This window comes from Mesocricetus auratus, unplaced genomic scaffold, assembly GCF_017639785.1.
Source record: "Mesocricetus auratus isolate SY011 unplaced genomic scaffold, BCM_Maur_2.0 Super-Scaffold_100007, whole genome shotgun sequence".
NCBI lineage: Eukaryota > Metazoa > Chordata > Mammalia > Rodentia > Cricetidae > Mesocricetus > Mesocricetus auratus.
In genome coordinates, this window is record NW_024429191.1 from 27,327,476 (window position 1) to 27,350,969 (window position 23,494).

Consider the following 23,494-nt stretch of genomic DNA (forward strand, 5'->3'; position numbering starts at 1 on the left):
AACAGACAAAATATCTACACATAATTTAAAATAATAATAATAAAACTTTAAAAAACAGTTTATGTGCTTTCCATCTGGTAGAAGAACATATACATTTTTAAATAGTCAATAGCATCACATATAGTAAGATGCTCAGACTATGAAAACCATAAAAGACTGGAGTTATTAATTAATAAATGTATCACCAACAGGTACTGACATTGTTTCCCTTAATGCTATCACATGTGACTGCACTTAGATATGGTAAATATGTACCAATAAGCCCTCCAGGTTTCACTATTATGTCTCTCTGGCTTTTGCTTCATAAGCATGATGGAGCTAGAACACTAGCGGGCATTCATTTGTGGGTTAGGAGCTGACTTGTCAGCATGATTATAATGAATCCTCTTCAAAAGAGTACTGTAAGTCAGGTTTGAAGGTAAGACAAGTGACAAGACTCCATGGAGTCCAGGAGACCTCTCGTGATCTGATCCATAAGGATAAGGGTTAAAAGTCTGTTGGTGTAGTTGAGGTAGATGTTACAGGCAAAGGGACCCATAGGTATAAATATGAGGCAATATTTAATGATCAGAAATTTCTGGAAAATGGAGAGGTTCTTTGCAAGTGGTTGAAAGATTTGGAGGCAAGATGAATGTAGAAAGAATTAGCAGAAAGACAATGAGAGACGTTATGTAGAAGGAGAAAATCATGTTTTACACACTAAAGTCATTAAACAGTTCTGCAGGTGATGAGAGGAATGGTATGGTCAAATCACTTCCACATTTATTTTACTTTGACCATCAGAGTCTGTGAGATGGGCTAGAACCATGTTTCGATATTGGCTAAGCATAAGGAAATACTGGCATTAATACTGGGGGAGAGACTCATGAAAATGAATTGGTGAAGGAGGATGTGTTAGGGTCAAAACAAAGAAAGAAAATGCAAGTACACAGGATAAAGAAAAAGTCTTCCTGAGATCCTGTATTGTGGAAGGATTCCCTCCTAGTTTTGATATTTCATCATAGAAGGTGTCATTTTGAGACTCAACATTCTAAAGACAGGCTCATTGAAACACGGGAAGTTCTAGAAAGAGGTTCATTAAGACTCAGAAATACAGATAGCAAGGTTTGCTAAGGAAAGGAGACTCTCTAACTTGTCCAGCTGCCTTTAATTTGTGTAGCAGCCTCAAGGGCTCTAACTTTAGTGAGTAATCACACATGCTAGGAGAACTTTCATGCATCAGAGTCTGAGTCTCCAACATTCTTATATGTAACCACTCACCCATACTCCTATAAGTAATCACGGTAACTCTGGTTCGTTCATATTGGACTTTAGTGGTATCATTACTTTGGTCTGTCACCAGTTCTCTCTCTGAAATTAGTATATGGTTGTTTACATCTTCCCAGGAAAAAAAGTAAGTGTCACATAACACCATTAGTAGGATAGAAATTTGCAGAGTTGAAATTCTCAACCTATATTCCCTTTGGTAATAAAACAACTCTGCAGAATTGCAACTGGAACATAAAATGGTTGTTTCAAGGAGAGAAAGATTTAACTTGTAAATAAGATCTAAATCTGTACAAGATTCTGAATGCAGCAATAGCATACATTTTGTTAAGTTTTAAAGGCCTTGAGTAAAATTCAGCAGGAGTAAACAGACAGGCAGCCAGAGACACGCTCAAGGGGAAAACCACAAATCTGTCCTCCAGCAGCTGTCAAAAGGAGACTCTTCTGAAAACAGCAGTTGTTTGCATTAGAAAAAAAGACAGAAAAGGGGAAGGCAAAACGGTGCTTTCCCATTTGTATCCCGAATCAGAGAGCTCTACAGTAGGCCCCAGGGGCTACTGAACACGCTTAAGGGTAAAGTTTGCCCTGCTAGGCGCCTGTTAAAGAACCAATGCAGAGATCAGGTCAGAGATGCTCATCTTGCAGCAGAGGGTTTATGAAAGTCCTTCTTTTCTGCAAGTTACTCAACAGCAAAATAAGGAGAACCTTGTAAGAGGCAAGGTTGAGAATGGAAAAAAATAGGCTATTTCTAGACTACAAAGATGTAAAAATGAAATGATGACCTCCTGCAGACATTATGATTACATTATAAAAACTCACCGTACAAAATAATTGCTAAAATTCTGCATGAAGTCTTTGCTAGAGTTCATATAGACGTTCCTTAAGATTTTATTTTCATTTTTAATTGTGTGTGTGTGTGTGTGTGTGTGTGTGTGTGTGTGTGTGTGTGTGTGCACATGAATACAGGTATGCATGGAGGGAAGAAGAGGGCATCAGAAACCGTGGAGCTGGAGTTGACAAGTATTCATAAGCTGTATGACATGGGTCCTAGGAACTGAACTCGGGTCGTCTAGAGCAGGAGTAAGCACTCTTAACGGCTGATCAACTCTCTAGACCCCATGTAAAAGTTATTTAGCTTCATCTGTTTGGAATTTCATGTAGCATGTTTGAATTGGCCCTTGTATGATTATATGTGCTCAGATTATGTCCCTTTATCATCATTAACTACCAATTCACTTGAAATCTAAGGAAGCTGTAATATCTACTGAGGTCTAACAAACATGTTCAGGTTTTTTGACATTGCAACATAATGTCATTTACAAAGTATACACACAAAAAACTACACAATCAAGTTAGAAAAACCACACATACAAAAATATCATAATGTTATAAGTTATAATTATGTTGGGCCACAGTCATAGCTATCCTCAGCTAACAGGTCTTGGGTTTGACAAGCCTTCAGGACCTCCTCAGTTTTATTTAAGAATGTATTTTATAGATGTTGAAACTATGGGACCCAACATAACGGGTAGGTTTCACATATATATACTATGATAAACCACAGCCCAACTACTGGCTCCTAGTAGGTGTCTGGGATACAGCACCCAGGCATATAGGCAAGCAAATGGCTACAGAAAGAGCATTGTGGGTTATCTAGTCTGGGTCTTCTGTCTTATCCATCCTCCATATTTGATATATTTATTAGCTAATAATATGAAACTGTTATGTATGATGAACTTCAGGAACAACTCAGTGAAAATCAGAGAAACCATGAGTGAAAGCCAGTCACAAGACTTGGTAAGATAGCCACAGTTCTGCTGTGTTGCTGTGGGAAACAGAAAATCTAAGAGCCACCGTTTCCACATGCTAGGGAATAGCCAACTTTACAAGTGATGCCCATGAATGCAGAGGTATATGGAAAACTACCATAAGACTCTACCAATGTGAACTATCATGTAAAGGGAACACACACACATACACACACTCACACACACACACACACACACACACACATACACATACACATACCACTCTTCTGAGTCAGCCACATCCCCACTCCAAATAATGAATGGCAGAAATGATAATAAGACCTATCCCCAAAGGCAGCTTTTCATCTTGCTTTTGATACTCTGGGAGGCACACAGAGCCTCTCTATCAAGGAAGCAAGTTGGGAATAGACTAATTAATTTGTCAATATCACGCTCTGTTAGCTGGCACACATTTGCAATTTTTCAGGTTTTTAAATCAAACTTTCAAAGTCCAGCTAAAATAAAGACGGATGCTGAAATCACATGAAAAACAATTATGACAGTGAGGGCGAGCTGTAGAGGTTAACCAAGCCATTGAGCTCTTCAACATGCTAAGGCAATTAACCTTGTTGGTATATGTTAAACATGCTAACGAGTTCCAGGCTCCCTTCACTCCCCTCCCACTGGACAGATAAAGTGCAACATTCACATTTAATGACAATTTTTTTCCTCAACATCATTTCCAACGTATTAATTAAATGCCATTTTCTCCCCTTTGGCAAAAGTGTCCACTTCTTTCAGAGGTTCCAAACTCTTACAATGAAATGAATGCTATTTTTAGAAAACAATGTTCTGCTACCATTGAAACAGAGTGAAGTGAGTGCCTGCAAGTGGGGACTGAGAGGCGCCCCACACTTACAGCAAGGAGTCCTGGGATTCTTTTACACAGGAGTGTTACTGTTTACATGTAGGAAGACAAGGTGGCTTGGGATGGAGGCAGAGGAGCCTCACTCCAAGGCTATCTATACAGTTGCCTTGACTCTGCCACAGTTCCCAAAAACACAGTTTGTATAATGGTTCATAAAAGATGGTTCTGAAAGCCATGCTTTCTCAAGTAATGAGCCTCAAAACCAGAGTGATATTTATCATTAACCTCTTATTTTCCCCAAAGTCACAAGTAGAATATATAATTAAGTCATTTAATGATCATTATCCCTAACTGGCCATTCTGGAAGTGTCTTCTAGAGGACTGCCTCTGCACATCTAATTTGGAATGAAGACAGTTAAGCTAGAATGGAGTCATATACAATGACCCTTGAGCTCAGTGTGTGAAAACGCATTGTGCGCTAGGACATGTTAGATTACTTTTCTAACAGTCACTTTGTGTATGTGTAATACAGGAATGGTAACACCTATCTCACAGGGCAGTTTAAGTTTTACTCTTTTGGTAGGAGTGTGAGTTACAGTGTCTCACTGTGCAGCCCAGACTGGCCTCAGAGTTTACATGCCTTCCAAGCAGAAGTGGCCCTCATGCTCCAAGCTCACAGAACATACTTTAAACAGTACTGACTGGGTAGAATTAAATGGCTCTTCTAATGTTCAAGCACAGACTGGATTAGAACTATGATTTGCTTTCATTGTTCTGCTTCTAGAGCCATTAATTTATACAGTCTACTTCATGTAAAAGGACACTTAAGAGCCCTTCAGTGTCATGTGGTAGATGGATTGTGCCAGCACCATCACACTCTATTCCAACACCCTAGTAAAGACATACTGTTCTTTTTTCCTGTGTGTGTATGTGTCTGTGTGTTCAACCGATAGTTCACCTTGCTAAATATTCACCATACAGCATAAATTCCACTCATATCTTCACTAATGCAGTTTGTTTTGCCTTTACCAGTCAATTGCTGTCTAAACCAATAGTATTGTTATTGCCAAGGTCTAAAGCCTCACTGAATTCCTGTTTTAAGTGACTGGCATCTAGATTACAGATGTTCTGAATTAAAGATCAGCACTTGAAATAAGGATCTTCCTCTTCCAAATCCCAACCCCATGTACAGTCTCCTCCAGGACACTGGGACAAGCAAAACAGAGTATGTTAGCTTTCCTTACTGATAGACCAAGGATGTATGAGCAAAGAGGCCTGCAACCACAGTACACGTCGATTATGTAGCATGTTTCTGCTCTTGTGAAGACTCCAAAATGGTACAGTACATATGTGTGCCTCCTTTCCAATAATTAAATTATCAACTTGGCCTTTGTAGTCATGTTAATAGGAAATGAGTTCCTAATTAGTGTTTAATGTTGAACTGTTTTAAGGATGTGCTTTGAATAAAAAAAGAACAAGAATTATATACATGAACAAAGAAAATTCTGCTGGGTAGTAGGAAAAGATTTCTTCCCGCATGCATTCCCTGGTCTCTCAGAGATATTTTGGTTTTCAGAGGTATATGAGTCGTGTAACTGTCAGAGCCCTAGCATGTCTTTCCCCGTATTCAGAAATAGTAGGCAGAAAGTGATTGTGCTTCATTTCCAAAGGACAACTCACAACCTAAAAGCAAGAACCAGACTTTGTCCAGCAGGGAGAACTGCAGGTGACAGCCAACCTATGGCTATACCTGATCCCATCTTTACCAGGTCAACACCTCCATCTCTCCTTAGTATTTGACCTAAGGGAATTTCATGGTGCCATAAGAAGGGACCCAACCCCTCAACAAGCACACCTTGTTATCTTATCCCCCTGTAAACCTCTTCATCATAAGATAATGTGCTGTTTTTTTATTTTGTTTTGTATTCCCACTTTCTTTTTTTTTTTGAAACTCAAAGGACAGTGAATTAGCTACAAATAGACATTTCTATGACATCTTAAAATGTCTCCTGGATATGCTGTGTGCTCCTCTCAAATCCATTTCCCCAGGTACCAATATGACTCTACCCTTCCATACAAATGAATATAGAAACTGGAATTTTACTAAGGCTGGAACAGAGTATGGTCCCTGAACCTCTCAGTCACAAAAAAGTCTTCTTATCTCCTCTCTCACTTCCTGGAACAGAAGTCCTTATTTCACATGGTTCATGAGATATTTTTGCAAATGTCAGAACACAACATCTGATTTACTGTAAATATTTATAATTGATCATTCCCATCATTCTTTCTTTTTCTATTCTTCCTTGACATTCTCCATATGTACAAATATAAACATCTACATATACAAAGAGATATATACACCGAAAGCAATGAAATGCATTCAACAAATTACTTATGTAGTAAACATGTTTGTGTAAACACCTTTTGCTGATTGCTCTTTAATTACTATAAGCATTATATTTATCATTTAGAAAACCAAGCAATTCCTTTTACTCAAAATTAGAGTCTGCCACAGCATAGGCATATATCCAAGAGAAATATAATGTTTCTCTTAAAGGGGCTGGAGATATGGCTCAGTGGTCAAAAGCACTGGTTATTCTTCCAGGGGACCCGGATTCAATTCCCAGCACCTGCAAAGCAGCTCACAACTGTCTGTAACTCCAGTTCCTGGTGATCTGACACATTCACACCAATACACATAAAATAAAGTTAAATGCTTCTCTTAACAAAGTAGAAATTTTAAAAAAATCTTTATCAACAGCTTCCCTTGGACACAAAAAATAGGAATAAAAATATGTATGACAAAGAACAATCTATTTGCTCATCTTCTTACCTGAGTCTGTCATGGACTAGACATCTAAAATAATTTCTCTTTTCTTTCTGTTGGACTCCTGTCCAGGTCTCTGTCCACTTTGTCATACTGCCCTTTGCCCATCTGATCCTTGTTAGAACAGTGTTTCTTCTGTTTTCCCCCATTGTACCATGTCTATCCCACAACATTCCATAAACTCAGAGAGAAAGAAAATATGTTTCTTAAAAGACCAAAGACACACATAAAAGCAAAGGCAGTTGGGGACAAGACAATAAAAACAATCTGCTTTTAAATGTACCATATTTGTCTTAAAAATTAAGAAGCTAAACTGCATATCATACCTTTTTAGTCTTAATCCTCTTGAATCTTAGGTACAAATGTCAGGGCAACATTGGGATTGATATAATGTTCTCAGGTCCCCACTACAGCAACAGTCTCCTTAACTTCCACACAGCTTCCAGTGCAGCTGTCTCCAAATTCCTGAGGATGGAGATTTCTTCTAAGTCTTTTCTTCTAAGTCTACAGAATCACAAGAGAAAGATTTGCACACAGAAATCAGCAGAGTAATACCAAATCTAAGACCATTTGTTCTAGGAACTACACATAAGCCACTTAAATGGAAACTGAGAATTCAGCACTGAGTGATTAAAAAATTAACCCAAACACAAACATGCATACATGCACACCATGAGCACCATTGCCATAACCACTACCACATCCACCAGCACCATGAGCCTTACTACCATCATGATCACTCCCACCAGTACCACCATAAGCAGCACTAGTTCCAGCACCACTGACATTGCCACCCATACCAACAAAAAGTAATTATATTATTATACTAGAACATTCTTTTCTAGGACACAACAATATACATTTGTTAATTTATTTTAGAGGGAAACAAGGATTAGAGATGAGTCATTCATTATGTTGGTTTGGAATGAATGAACGAAAGAAAGAATAAATGAATGAATGACTCTTTGGTAAAGAGTACATACTTATTCCTGGTCTATGGCAAAGTGACACACAGGAAAAAAGTTCATTACTCCACCTCTATAATTCTCTGTATCTGTATCTAAGATACCATAGTTATTTGTTACCACTGGCCATTCCATCATGGGTACCTCCAGGAAATCATTTCACCTTTCTTGTTTCTAATGTAAAGACACTTTGCTACCCATTCCAGAGCCTCTTTTCTATGTATTTTCTCACTGGGTCTCTCTTTTACTTCCTTGAGTTGTCACATTCTCATACATGAGATTTGTTTCCATTCCTAGATAGTCTCCTCAAGTACAATTTATTTTTCGACCAATTATTCACCAACTCTACCTATATTCTAGTAGACTTATCCTATTAGCTAGAGAAAACATAGGTCATGTATCTATAGTCACCATTACATCTGTCCTGAAATAAGTAGAACCTATGTATTACCTCCTTTATTCCTTCTTAGTCAATGGCAATTTCTTTTCTCCCTCAACCTTCTCTGTGAATTTCCCTCCCTCTCCCTTCCCCTCTCACTCTCTCACCCTCTCCCTGTATCTGTGTGTCTGCCTGTCTGTATCTCTCACTGTCTTTGTCTCTATCTCTGTCTTCCTCATATATACCAAATATTCTATACTCTATCATCAGAAAATTCTAGTGGCTCTTTCTTCAGAAAATATGCAGCCACTGAATTTGTCTTTCCATCTTCTCTGCTGCTATCCTGGTTTATAGCACCATCATGTATCAGACCAAGGCTACCACTCCTATCAAGAGTTTGAATAAAAGAACAACACTTTCATTCTCAAATCCACCCACTGCCATTTTAAGTTCTTAAATGGCCAAAATGATCAGGAATGATGCAGCAGTTAAGGCTGCCCTGTCAGCCATATCTGTTCCTCATGATTTCTTCAGGCGGGTATACAATACTCCAGCATGCCTCTGGATGCTTTTGGGTCTTTTCAACTTAACACTGACATTGCTTTTTATCTTGTTGCATTATTTTTGTTCCTTGAGAATGTGCAGCTTTGCTCTGCTATTACTTCTCCTGTGTGTCTCTTATAAACACCTTATATAAAATAGTAAACTCTTACCACATTTACCATTCCTCTTTCTGTGTAAACCCAGAGAGTCTTTCTGTTATATTACACATTTACTCATTTACCACTTGATTTTCTGCAACAAAACATAGGTTCTATATGTGTAAGGAACACTGGTTTCTTGTAGTATTTCAAACATGTATACTACAGCCTAGTATGCATACTACAGTCTAATGGTACTCGATTTTTTAGTGAAGTAACAGTCTTTCTCAAGGCCATTTAGCCAGTGCCTATGCCTGGTTTGAACCCAAAGCATCCCATCTCCAGCAATTCTGAAAATTATGTGAGAGCAAGAACATGAATACTTTCCAGTATTAAGCTTAGAAAATGGCTTTAAGAGGCCTGGCATGTGACACAGATATTTATTATAAATATCTATAGATATGGTGTAAAGGAAAAATTCTAAGTACCCACTTCTTAGAAATGAAAGAGCACATGTTGCATGTATGGAAATGCCCCTGCTCCTGCTGTGAAATTTACTTAGTCTTTTTCATTTCCTCTACCTTTTTTCTGATGCCATCATTTTGATCCTTCTTTGCAGTCTCAGTCCCTGCCTTCTTGGAGGGGGTGTGAGAAAAATGAATTCAGGGCTACATGAGTGAAAGGGAATCAGTGTTAGGAAGTATGGAACCAGAGTTGAAAGGATTTGGGATCTGAAACCAATTTTCTCATTAGTTAGCTTTCTTCATGTTTGGTTTGATGTCTTATCCTTGGGAGTCTCTTTTCTCACTGAGCTAAACTACATGTCCTTAATATTTGCAACTGCAAAAATAAAAATGATATGTGACCATCTTGCTTTTTAAGATTTCTTAAAGATTAGCTAAGTCTATGATTAGCTAAGAAATAGGGTATATATAGGGCTTCAGAAAGATCCTAGATATGAATGCAGCCTGACACACTAGAAGATGATGTCATATCCCAGTGTCAAAATGTTAGACACCTCCAACAGACTTTTCGATGATTATTGCTAATAACTTCATCTGCTACCATGAAATTCTTTAGCTTCTGTAAGTAAAAAGACATCAGATTTTCTAAATCAAATTTTATTCTGTAAAACGAATCCTTTAAGATGTTTGTGATAAAGAAGTGACCACAGAGGTAAGTAATTCCTTATTGTGATGATGGAAGTCCTTAAAGGGTTTTGGGTTTTTGTTTCTTGTACCTATTGCAATCATATACTCCACATGACATCTCATGATTTTATATACTTTCATTTAATTTCCCTCCATTGTCTGAATCTTTTCCATGTTCCATAGAATGGGACTACTTCTGGGATCACAATGATTCTGGGTAACTGCCTCTGTACCACCACCTGATGTGTGATGTTACCCTGACTGCCCTCATAATAGCAACAGTCAGCAGAACTACATAAATTGAGTCAACTTTTCTTCTTTATTTCATGTCCTCTTGCTGATACCCAGTAATTTAGGGGTGATCTTGGCCAGGGTTTTGTAGGAAGATGATAATCAAATTGTCACTGCTTCAATTATTCCTGTATTCCAGAGCCAAGGGACACAACTTCAGAAAGGCAAATAATGCTGTAATTCAGAATAATAATACATATGGAGTTATTAAAAATTGTGCATACCACTTTGAGAATTTCACTCTCAAGTCTTTCCAAATGCATCTTTGTTTTCTAACTTCTGTTATTCATAGTCAATGTAAGTGTAAAAACAACATAAAAATATATCACCTTCTCTTCTATCTTAGTAACACCCAACTTAAGAAATAGCTAAGATGTTTCAGAGGAAAACTAAATGGTAGTCCATCCTAGAGCAGATACGGACATAATTGGAGGTGAATTTACTCAACCCATGTTCACTGGACACATACTGTTTGCTATGCATTTTACTAAGGGCTGAGAATACAGCAGGAACCACTGAAGATTTTCCTTGTGACTTCGTGAAGCCTCACTCTTTTTTTTGTTTTGTTTTGTTTTGTTTTTCTTTTTTGGTTTTTCGAGACAGGGTTTCTCTGTATTGTTTTGGAGGCTCTCCTGGAACTTGCTTTGTAGACCAGGATGGCCTCGAACTCACAGAGATCCGCCTGCCTCTGCCTCCTGAGTGCTGGGATTAAAGGCGTGCGCCACCAATGCCTGGCGAAGCCTTACTCTTAATGCCATTCTTTATGCTTTATAGTAGCTTAACTTCTGCCCAGATGTGCTAAAATGTGACAAACTTCCCCCCTAGATTGTCAATTCTTCAATGTCATAATGAAGCATGTGTTGATCTAAACACCTCAAATCCCTCTTGATAGAGAGGCATTTCTATATTTTCTTTCCCATTTGTCTATTTCTTCCTTTTTTCTTTTCCTCCTTTTCCCTACCTCTCCTCTTTCCTTAACTAAAGACAGATTCTTACTAAGATGTCCAGGCTAGCTTTGAATTCATTCTGTGGCCCACAAATCTCTTGAATTTTGTTCCTCCTACCTCAGTCTACAAGTATCTAGGATTACAGGATTAGAGGTCTATAGAACCAGATCAGGTTAGCTAGTGATTTTCTTAGGAAATTATTTATTTCATTAGTTTTCTTACCAGACCTCATCCAACACATGCTTTTCCGAGGTTTTGTTAGGAAGCAAAAGCATTCACCAATTACAAAAGCATACAAGATATCCTGCAGTACAGAAAAAAAATCTGTTTCAGAAATCAGCATCTCTGAAACCCATGGAAACTGCAAAGGGGTTAATCTTAGCACATAGTAAAATGAACTAAGAAGTACATACTGGGCATATTGACAAAATCATTAGTGTAAAAAAAAAGCCAACAAACTTCTCATTTGCCCGTATTTTCCAGGGTGGCAGAGTAATAATAGAGGAAAGTGGCATCTTGCCTTGCATAGTTCAGAGAACATGTCCCTCCTCAAGAGGTATCAATTAGTGGCTACGCTGAAAGCAATTTAAACAATACCCTTTAAATGGCTGGACCATCTTAAAAAATTATCGCTTGTGAAGAGAAAACACACTCAAGCACCAAGTCACAGATCCAGAGGCACCCTCGACACACTTCCCAAAGAGGTGAGTATCCAGAGAAGTCAAGCCAGAAAAAGTAGGTCACAGAGGAGTTAGGAACTCTGCATGTATAATTATCAAGACCCATGGATTGGAAATGTATTAGGGCAAAGGGTAAAATACAAATTGCAATTCAGAAGTTTAAGTTTAAAACAATGCTGACCAAGTCTAATAGGGACTACTGCTCTGAAGACTGACTTCACAAAAAGTGTGGTCTCAGGTATGCCCTATAAGCCTATAAGCATACAAGGTTGTCTCTCTCATACCCAACTCCATGTGGCCAGTCATGCTTCCATGTGTCTATGCTTGATAATACTGCTATCATCTACATAAAAGAAAACTTGATTTGGAAACTTGAACGGTTTTGATTGCAGTCAAATAAATAAGCCACGACAGTGACAGGATTCAAATTCAGAAATGACACTGAGTAAATTTTATCAAGTACTCTGAGAATCACCAACTCTAGATCTCACGTTCCAAAATGTCACAACTCCAATGAAAAAAATGCAGTATACAGAAATACAAGTGAAAACTGACTTTCTTGATCTCAAAAATGGGAGAAAAGCCATCTAGGCAGGACAGGGTATATTTTTCCAAAGTTTTAGACATCTCTAAGAACTGGAAACACCCCAAGTATCAATGACACTAAATCCTGCAGCACATCACCATAGGTAGTCTGATTTCATCTATGGGTAGACTGGCTACATCTTGTACCAGATGAGATTTCTAAAGCAATGCTGTTCTTATCAGACACAAAATCACATCAGGAATCTAATTGCTCAACTATACCTGGGCTAGCCAGTTTGGGCTGTGTACAATATAAAAGACCTTGCTTCCTAGTTGGATAAGAAACAGTCAAACTGCTGGGGCATACCAAAAGGACATAGCTGATAGACTTTAAGAGTTATAAGGACAGGTTACTCTTTGGTGCCTGAGCTCTTACCAATACAGTAAGAACTTATTTCTTATCTAAGTAGCCTTTTAAATTGGGTGGCAAAATTAAAAAGATTCTGAAATAAAATGTGCTGAATGCTATGAAGAGATTCCAGGAATATTCCTGGTACCTGAGTTTAGGCTGATCAGTATAATATTCTTTGAAAAAGAAATGTGTTTATCTTATCTATTTTATAAAGTGAGTCAGATACTGATAGTCCATGGACAATAATTGAAATAGCCTGGGAAGATCAGCTCTTAAAACTTAATGGGAAAAGAAATGTGTCATCTTTTGCCCATTTATTTACATAGACACAACACCTTTCTCACTTAAGCTATGGTAGTTATCTAGAGACACAGTTCAACTTTATTCTAACTGATTCTTGTCATAGAAGTAGCCAATGTTTCCATTCTAAGAAAAAGACATTGAATGAATGATAATTCACACCATTATTGAAAGTTCCATGTTGAATTTCAGTAGTTTCTCACAAAGTCCTTCAAAAACTTAAAAAATCCATATGTGTCTGAGCACCAACATACAAGGTAGATACCAGCAAAGTTTGTAGAAGTGGCATGTTACACTACCTCGCTTAAAATTCAGACACTGATGTTTCTATGGAGCTGACTTTTTTATGCTCTCTTGTCTTGCCAGCAGAGAAAAAGTCAGATGACTTGCTGACAATGATTAAATGACCAATAGCTGATCAGTGGTTTCCCACAAATCTCTGTATACTCAATAGAATAGAAACACTATTCAGAGTCATTTACTTAAACAATAATAGCTCAGCATCACCTCATTCCTCTGGTTCTCTGTCGACGCAATTAAGTCAGAGTCACAGCATTACTCCCTTTAACACAAGGGAATATCCTCATTATAAGAAGCAATCAAATAGGGCTATGATTTTACCTTGGCGCAATAAAATTCAAAGATGCATTTCAAAAAAAGTATTAGATCTCTACCTAAATATGATATGCTAGCTCAGTTGCTCACTAACTATATCATTTGTCATGTTATTTACACAGAAATTTTAGAAAAACATCCAAAATGGCTCTTTGAGAAAATCAATTTGTAAATAAATAGTGAAGCCCAGTGTAGTCTCAGGACTTTACAGGACACTGAGGCAGGAACAGTTCAAGTTCAAGCTCCAGGGAAGGCTGAAATACATAGTAAGATTCTTTTTCAAACAATAGACAAACAAAAAGAAAACCACATACAGGAAGGAATGAAGGATGCAAGTGCTTGCTGTTAATGTTGTTAAGTGATGGTCGGGATTCATAGAAGCCCTTAAAAGTTGAGGCCAGTTTATTTTCTACCCAAAGGAAGAAAACAGAATGTGAACAATGTAGAAAAGGGGGTGAAACAGGAAATAGGAAATAAAAACCCTGAAGCATTAGATCGAAGTTTACAACCTAAAGAGAATCTTTCTACAGGCTTTCAATGAACACAGTGATACTGTCTCAGTATGAATTTTCTTACTTATTAAGTGGGTAAATAACATTTTAATTCTTAAATAGAAATTTTAGGATGATAGATTATAAGGTCTATGAAATGACTAGACTACTAGCTGGACATTTGCAAGGTCCTGGATTCCATCCCCAACACCAAAATCATGCAAAGAAACATTGAGACATTATTTACAGTGTTTTATTGGAGCCTAATCTTTCCATTACATAACTGCAAAGTGTTAATATTCCTTAAATACATGTCTTTTCTAAAGGTGGAAAATAAAATCTCTCATAGGTGTTTAGAGTTTGGATTGGGAGTAGGGGGAAGGGGAGGGGAGAGGGAGATGGAAGAAAGAGATGGGGAGAAGAGGAGGGGAGATGAGGACACGGGGGAGCAGGAAGGTTGAGTCAGGGTAAGAATAGAGGAGAGAATATTGAAAGATACCATAATAGAGGGAGCCATTATAGGTTAGAAGAGAGGTCTGGCACTAGTGAGATTTTCAGAGATCTATAAGAATGACCCCAACTGACATTAAGGCTACCTTAAATGCCCTCCCGTGCTAATGAGATTGATGACTACTTTATATGCCATCCTAGAACCCTCACCCAGTGGCTGACGGAAGCAGAGGCAGACACCCACAACTAAAAACTGAACTGAACTCCAGTTTCAAAGAGGAGTGATGAAGAAAGGAATCAATACCCGGCTGGTGAAACCCACAGAGGCAGGTGACCTAAACAAGGGGGAACGTGTGGACCCAAGACTGATGACTGAGAGACCAGCATGGGACTGATCCAGATTCCTCCCCTGAATCTGGGTGTCAGAGAGGAGGCCTTGGCAATCTATGGGACCTTGGAGAGTAGATCAGTATTTATTCCTGGCATACAAATGGACTCTGGGAGCCCATTCCACATGGAGGGATGCTCTCTCAGCCTGGACACATTGGGGAGGACCTAGGCCCTGACTGGGATTATATGACAGACTCTGAAAATCCCTCATGGAAGACTTTACCCTCCCTGGGGAGCAGAGGGGGGATTGGGTGTGGTGGGGGTTTGGGGAGATTGGGGGATCAGGGGAGGAGGGGAGGGAGAGGAAACTGGGAGTAACATGTATAAAAAGTTAAATAAAAATTATTTTAGGAAAAAAAACTTTTTTCTAAGACTCATGTTTTGCTGTCTGAGAATTTCATTCTTTGAAGTCATAAGAACCCCAAAGCTACTGGTTTGGGTTGCTTTTGTGACCATAAATTTCCAGGATCCTAGTTCCGTGAAGCCAGCACAAGAGCCAAGCAAGGTTTCATTGCTTGCAAAGACAGGCTGCCTTACCATTATCTAGGGGAAGGCAAGCAACCTAAATCTAATCAAGCTGTCTACAGTAAATCCCAGTTACTAGGAGTTCTGGTCACAAGAAACACACTATGTATGAAGCCGCAGCAATGAAATAACTTGTCTCAGACTGAAGGGCTGTCTGTAGCACAAAGAAGCTCACTGACTTCTATAAATAAGTTACATGGAAAATAATGAAAAGTGATGGGAATCCTGTGACATAAAATGTTCACTGGACCTTAAAGACAACTAGTGAGTGTGTGTGGTGGGGAGGGAGGGTGCCACATACACACAAATTCTTGTGTATGAATCCAAGTGCATTGGTGACATTTCAGAAGATAATCTGGGGCCATCTTCACTTTCCACCTTATTCAAGACAAGCTTTCTCTGCTAGATTATCTATAGTTTCCAGATTTCTTTTGTTTCTTCTTCCCATCTCCCACAGGAGCCCAAAGAGTTACCACATCCAGTGTTGGATGGGTTCTGAGGATTTGACCTCAAGTTGTCATGCTTGCTTACTCAGCATTCACTTTTACTCGCTGAGCCACCTACCAAGTCCCCAAAGTCAATTTTAATGGACAAACCTTACCTGAATCTTGATTTACAAATAACACATAAGAAAAATATAGTCCGCAATTTGAAAAATGATTAGATACTTGCTTTGTTAATATTTTGTGACAAGGATACCATTGCTATACTTACAAAAAGGAGTTCATGATTTAAAGATAAAAAATAAAATATTTAAGGAGGAAGAGGTGCTATAAGTGGGAATTTGGCCCCTGTAGGGTCAGCTGATGTACAGAGACTGCTCATAAATGACTGACTTTTGCATCAGGTACTGCATTTCTTCTAACATAGGTATTAAATTTTGTTCAATAGATAGATGTGTGTATAGAATCTTCAGGACAGGAAGCTTACAAAAACAGTGGTAGCAGCCCTTTCTGGCTGGAGTGACATGATGATTTCAATCTTTTAAAACTTGTAATTTGTTCTTTTCTTAATAGCTGTTTAACATATTTACAAGCAGAGATAGGCAAAATATTATTTTTAAAATTGTTCTATATTAGGCAATGAACATTGGCAAATTTTTACTCATTAAGCTGTTGAGATGAATAATGCAAAAACAACACAGGATTGGCAAAAAAGCTGGGTGGCAAGCAGACATTTATTCCTTATATCATTTTTCCTTCTTTCTTTCTTTCCTTCTTTCTTTCTTTCTTTCTTTCTTTCTTCTTTCTTTAAACATTTTTAAGCAGGGTTCTGCTTTAAGTGACTATCTTGGATTCTATTACGTATGACAGGTTGTCATTGAACTTATCACAAACCTATATCTGTCTCTTGTTTGCTTGGATTGCAAGAATGCTCCATAGGAAGGGTTCTAATTTTTAAATGCAGTATTTTGAGAAAAATAAGGGATAATTGAGTCATGTGATATAAAACCAGAAGAGAGCACTGTTTGAGCAGATGACAAGGAGGGAGAAAAAGAATGGGGGGAGTAGAGGAAGAGGGGGATGAATAAGAACAGAATAACATGGAATAACTAATAAAATATTAGTAAATAAATAGCATTGTGGGCTGTGGAAATGGTTCTGCCAGTAAAGTGCCTTCTGCCAAAGCATGATTTGAACCTGAGTTCAAATCACTAGCACTCATGTAAACTGCTGAGTGCAAAGGCATGTGTCTGTAAGGCCAATGCTGAGAGTAGGCATGAGACAGACAGGTGACTCTCTGGAGTTCACTACTCGGCCATCATAGATAAATCAGTATGCTAAAGTGCAGTGAGAGACCATGTCTCAAAAACTAAAGTAGAGATCCATGAAGAAAATTACCAGTTGCTGGCCTCTAATCTTTACATGTATTTTAAACACAAACACAGTCATTAATATATGTTCATGTGCTCACAGATGTTCATACCCACACAGGTTTATGCATATGCATGAAATTTTAGTTTAACCAGAAATTAAAAGGGCATCAGAAGAAAATAATATTTTATGAAATAAAATATTATCATCTATATCTGATAGGCTCCATTGAATATTCTCATCAACATAATCCCAAGATGCAAAGTGCCACACATTGTAAATAAATTTTAATAAAGAGCCATTGAGTAAAACTCTTTGTTGTCAAGAAACTAAATAGTAGGTCTTGGTGGAGACCTAACATTTCAGTTGGTCCAGGTCAATTCCTTAGTCAAAGGACCACCTCCTAGGAAGGTGGGCTCACCATGAGTCAGGCCTGATAAAGGGATGGGTGGAAGAACATGTCTTTTAATATGATACTGTATTTTTCCTTTGCAATATTCCTACCCTTAGTGCAATAGCTTAGTTTAGCATCTCTGTCTTCTATCTCTTTTCTATTTTTGCAACTTTCTTTTTTTATTTTTAACATTTTTTATTTTAAATAGCTTGTTTTACATGTCAATCCCAGTTCCCTCTCCCTCCCCTCCTCCCGCACCCTCTCACCATCCCCCCCCATCCTTCCACCCTATTGCCAATTCCTTCCGCATAGGGGATATCTAGAGTCTATGGATAGCACTGCAAGAAACCATCCTGAGTGAGGTAACCCAGTCACAAAAAGACAAACATGGTATGTACTCACTCATATATGGATTTTAAACATGGATCAGGAGAGTGCCAGTCTGCACTTCCACTGACAGAGAGTCTGGGAAACAGAAAGGAACCTAAAAGACCCAAGAGAAGAGAAATGAGGCAAGATCCTCTGAACAGATGGGGAACACGGCAAGGGGTGGGGGGGGGGAGGGGGACCTGGGAAATAGAGTGGGGGAGAAGTGGAAGAGAGAGTAGGACGTGGAGCTTCTATCACTTTTCTAAGCATGCTTTCCTTAACATTTTGGGGCTTATGTTTCCTTACCTTTACCTAATCTCCCTTCCTCACCATATTACTGCCAGTCAGCCACGGGCTCATGTGCATACAGTCTAAAATGGTATGACTTATTTTCCTCCTCCATCCTTTTCATCCTTGCAGTAGGTGAGATTTACAGCTTGCCTGCTTTCAGGGATTTCCTTTGAAACTCTAAGAAAATTGCCCTTGAACTCCCATTTGAGTCCATTCTTAAATTATTGTATTAATAAGACTAAGAACCCCAAGAGGGGACCCTGAATTCCCACATATCATTTTAGTCATAAGGGTAAGAAGTCTTTCCACAGCCATTTACAAAGAGTTCTATAACGGAGTCTCAGAATGTTCCCCATAGGGAAGCCTGCAAGAATACTGGACAGACTATACATTTTAAAACATTTTTATTACTCAAAGAACAAAAAATAACTTGTAATTCATTTGAAGGGATTTTATTTTAATACAGTTCAATGATTAGGAAAAATTCTTAATCATCCAGTTAAAAATATTTTAAGAAAAAAGTGGAAGGAAGCCATAGGGATCAGCCAGATGAATTCTATTATTTCACAGATGGAAAGAAAATGGCTTATCTAAAGTGACAGAGATGGTTGGGGTAGGGTTGATGACAAAAGCCTAGGTGCCATCCTCCACAACCATGCTCTACATATTGCATTGCATCTTACCAAATGTTTCTGTGATCCTGTCAAGACTGTTTTATCCCTTAAATAAAAAATGCACACAATACGCACAGATTAAACAGGGTTTGTGACTTGGGAGAGTGGTTGCTAATTATGGAAAACAGGTTAATGCATATGGTTATACATGTACACAGCTTTAGGTTCACAGTAAAACTGACCTTCACATACAGAGTTACCAAAAACCACTGTGCTCTGCCTGCTCCCCTAAAAACACAGCGTGTCACATCAACAATAAACAAACCAGAAAGACAACTATGTTACATTCAATGAATCATCTAGAGTTCAAAGTTCACAGTAGATTTTGTTCCTCATAGTTACACACTAGAGCTCTGATGTGAATTAATAATGTGTATTCACCGTTACACTGTCGTACTCAATAGTTTATTTGTCATAAAATTTACTGACTGCATTCATCCTACCCATCCCTCCCTCCAGATCTTCTAAACCTATCAATCATTTCACTGTGCCTATAGTATTCCTTTTTCTTTTTTCATGAAGTTTTGATATTTTGATTGAGGGACACTGCCTGTGTGCCATCAAGTCAAGTTTAGCCAGCCAGTCTTGATAAGCCAGTTAGCATGAGATTTCTTGGGAAATCACAGAGTCTTGGGGTCCATCTTTTTAATAGTTTGATAGCCAGAATGAGAGACAAAAGTGTTTCTTTAGCATGTCTTCATTTCTGCCAGTTACATTACATCTCAGTAATTTCACAATATACAGTTGTTACAGATTGATATATTTCACTTTTTTTCATTTAGTAAAATGCATTTAAATTTCCTTAATAAATAGCTTGATAGCTCATTTTCTTTTAGCACTGAGTGGTACTCCATCACATAGATGTATGACAGCTTATTTATCTATTTGCCTCATGAAGAACATGTTGGTTGCTTCAAGTTTGGAGTAATTATGAGAAAAGCTACTATAAACACCCATAAGTAGGTTGGTGTGTGAACATAAATTTCCCATTTACTTAGGTAAATACCAAGGAATATGATTGCTATCATATGGTAAGAGTATGTTTCATTTTGGCAGACGTTTTAGTCTCCCAAAGTGGCTGTGCTATCAAATTTGAGGGCCAATACAGGCTTGGCTACCCATCCCCAATAAGTCATCTAAAAGAGTCAAATTAATAGTAGAAAGCAGAAAAAGGAGATTTATTCAATGTATCCCAAGTTGGGAAATGGGACAAAGAAATCAAGTGACTACTTGCCATGTCTATCTTTGGAGTACTGAAGTCAGGTTAAAGTTCACGAAGAGGGCAAGGGATATACACATCTAAGCAGTCCTGGTCAAGGTGTGATCCTTCCCACCACTAAGCCATCATTGTCTGTGTGTGAATCTCAGCCTATAAGGTGATCTGACATATTGTTAGAACTATGTGAAATTCCTTTCTAGAAGACAACCTCCCCCACAAGCTTCTTCTTACTCTCAGCATGGGACTCTGGGGAAAGTCCAATTTTTGGGGGTCCATTTATTCAATACTTCAATAGTCAGATTGAGAGACACAGTCTCTTTCTTTCTCTCTCTCTCTCTCTCTCTCTCTCTCTCTCTCTCTCTCTCTTTCTCTCTCTCTTTCTTTCTTCTCTCCTTTCATCCTTCCTTCCTTCCCTCTTTCTTTCTTTCTTTCTTTCTTTCTTTATTTATTTATTTATTTTTTTGAGACAGGGTTTCTCTGTGTAACCTTCCTTGTTGTCCTAGAACTTACTTTGTAGATCAAGCTGGCCCAGAATTCACTGAGATCTGCCTGCCTTTGCCTCACAAGTGCTGGATTTATAGGCTGCATCACCACCATTTTGTCCTGTTTTGTTTTTTTGCGAGAAGGTTTCTTATTGTAGCCATGACTGTCTTGGAACTCCTTTGTAGACCAGTCTGGTCGAAATCATTGATATCTACTTGCCTCTGCCTCCAAAATGCTGAGATTAATGACATGTGCCACCATCACCCAGCTTTTAGTATTTCTTTAGAACATTTTCATACATGCCAGGCCAATTACAGCTATATACAAGATGTAACTTAGAAAGTTAGCATTAAGTGACAACCACACTCAATATCACCCTAGAACAGTGGCTCTCAACCTTTGGGGTGTGACTATTTTGGGGGTCAAATGACACTTTCACAGGGTTTTCCATATTAATACAAGTGACAGCTCATGATAGTGAAAATGTACAGCAAGGGAATACTCTTCTGTTGCAGATGTGAGTGCAAACAAATGCAACCGCTATGGAAATCAATATGGCAGTTCCTCAGAAAACTGAGAATGGATCTACCTTAAGACCCAGCTATACTACTCTTGGACATATACCCAAAGGATGCTCCATCCTTCTACAAGGACACTTGCACAACCATGTTCATTGCAACTTTATTCATAATGGCCCAAAACTGTGAACAACCTAAAAACCCTCAACCAAAGAATGGCTAAAGAAAATGTGATACATATACATGATGGAGTGTTACTCAGCTGTTAAAAAAATGACACCATGAAATTTTCAGGTAAATGGATGGAACTACAAAAAACAATCATCCTGAGTGAGATAACCCAGACCCAGAAAGATAAACATGGTATGTACTCCCTGATAAGTGGATATTAGCTGTTAACTCAGTGATAATAGTGCTACAATACACAGATCCAGAAAAGGTAAGTAACAAGGAGGCCTCTAAGAGGGACAAATGGATCTCCCTATGAAGAAGAAATAGAATAGATTTTTGTCGGTGTGCAGGGGTGGGATGGGGGTGAGGAGATGAAAGGGTATGGGAACAGGAGGGATCAGGTACAGTGTGGGGGTTGTGGAGGAGGGACGGAGAGAGTACTGTGAGATACTGGAGTTGGAGGGCATTTGGGAGGTGATGGGGAAACCTAGTCCAGTAAAATCTCTCAAAATTCTATGAGGGTCACCCTAACAAGGATTTCTAGTTACAGAGGATTCTGAGCCTGAGCCAGCCATTCTCTGAACTATGCAAGACTTCTAGAGGTGGTACTGGAACACCAACCCAGCAACAAACCTAAAACTTAAAATCTATCCTGCCTACAAGATGTACTTGGGTAATGGAGGTGCAGAACATGTAGAAGTGGCCAACCAATGATGGATCTAATTTGGGGCCCACATCACAAGAGGAAGCCATGTCTCACACTGCCTTGATGACCAGAAATTGGAGGCTGCATAGTCAAAAGACTTAGGATAATCAGCAAAATGGTTCCTAGTGATAATATTCTATACTCATAGATCAGTGCCTATTCTAATTGTCATCAAAGAGACTACAGCAGGCAGCTTATGGAAACAGATGCAAAGACCCACAGCCAAACATTAGGTGGAGAAAGTATTTAGATATCTCCTTAGCTTCTCTCCTCTTGGAGCCCAAGGAATCCCATAGGAGAAGTAAATGCCAGATGAGCAAAGATACAAGGACAATAAGGACCATAGACTTCAACTAAGAAGGACTAATAGGAGCTCAGAGAGACTTAAACCACAGGGAACCTACATGGTTCTGCACTAGGTCCTCTGCATGTATAATATATGATTGCTATATTGGCGTTTTTTTTTTGTCAAACCCCAAACAGTGGGAGTAGGGTTATCTCTGACTCTTTTGTCTGTTCTATCTCTTCTCTCCTAGTGCGTTGCCTGCCCCAGCTTTAATATGAGGGTATGCATCTAGTCTTATTGTATCTTGCTATGACATATTTAGTGTGTATTCCTGAAAGTCCTGCTCTTTTCTGAAGGGAGGAGGAGAGGATTTGGGGAAGAGGGGAGGTGGGGGGTATATGGGAGGAATGGAGAGAGGGAATCAGCTGCCAGGATATACTGAAAAATTTTTTAAAATAATAAAAAATTTAAAGGACCATTAGAAACACAGACATTTACATTATGGTTCATAACATCAACAAAAATCACAGTTATGAAGTAGCAATTAAAATAATTTTATCCTTGGGGTCACTACAACATGTATTAAAGGGTTGCAGCATTAGGAAGGTTGAGAACATCAGCTCTAGAAAAAATGTCTTTGGACACAATATGCTGAAAGTGATATCCACTATTATAGAGGAAGATTACCATACACAGGATAGGGATGTTGTGTGTCATTTTATTCGGGAGAAATAACTTACATGAGAAACTAAGAACCCAAGGTCAGTGCTCCGACAATTTCTGCTGCTCTCTGAGACCCGACTGGAACCCCAAGAGAGAGCAAGTGTCCCTCTCCTCAGCCCCTTAATCCACACACCTGTATGCACCTGTAGCCATGACCAAAATGTGTTGGGGGAAGCCCTGTGAATTTGTCAATAAAGCACTGTCTGGCCAATAGGAAATCAAGATAGGTGGGACTAGGAGTCCAGGAGAACTCTGGGAAGGAGAAACACAAGGAGAGTCAACATGTAACGCCATGGGGTAGGAAGCCCGGAACTATTCTCCAGTAAGAAACATACTTAGATTAACAATTATGGGGTAATTACTTAAGTCAGGGCT

General features: G+C 38.7%; 1 protein-coding gene across 2 annotated transcripts in view; it reads right to left on the reverse strand.

Annotated features, from left to right (window-relative positions):
- Sgcd (sarcoglycan delta) overlaps positions 1-23,494 on the reverse strand; it is a 601,123-nt gene that overhangs the window by 524,461 nt on the left and 53,168 nt on the right. For both annotated transcript variants that reach the window (XM_040747904.1, XM_040747903.1), the window contains exon 2: positions 7,036-7,213. The gene's annotated coding sequence lies outside the window, so the exon portion shown is untranslated. The remainder of the gene's footprint in view (positions 1-7,035; positions 7,214-23,494) is intronic.